The sequence below is a fragment of the Camelina sativa genome, unplaced genomic scaffold, assembly GCF_000633955.1.
Source record: "Camelina sativa cultivar DH55 unplaced genomic scaffold, Cs unpScaffold35788, whole genome shotgun sequence".
Lineage (NCBI taxonomy): Eukaryota > Viridiplantae > Streptophyta > Magnoliopsida > Brassicales > Brassicaceae > Camelina > Camelina sativa.
In genome coordinates, this window is record NW_010956706.1 from 1 (window position 1) to 206 (window position 206).

The 206-nt window shown below is 38.8% G+C and overlaps 1 long non-coding RNA gene across 1 annotated transcript; it reads left to right on the forward strand.

Annotated features, from left to right (window-relative positions):
* LOC104775745 lies at nt 1-201 on the forward strand. Its single transcript, XR_766069.1, has 2 exons — nt 1-74; nt 170-201. It is a non-coding gene; the product is annotated as an uncharacterized LOC104775745 (long non-coding RNA).
* The last annotated feature ends 5 nt before the right edge of the window (nt 202-206 follow it).

A 206-nucleotide genomic window follows, 5' to 3' on the forward strand; every position in this document is an offset into this window, starting at 1 on the left:
CCTAAAGCATATATTGAAGATGAACGCCCACCATTCAATGCTCCAGCGAAATCATATCCTTTCGGGTTAAGAGAGTAAGTTTATTGAATAAGTAATCCTGTTTTTGAAACAACATTCATTCATGGCTCCGCTATTGAAAGCCAAAGGATCTCTCTTTCTCTATTGGCAGGCTAATCCAGGATTGTTGGGACAAAGAAGCATCAAAA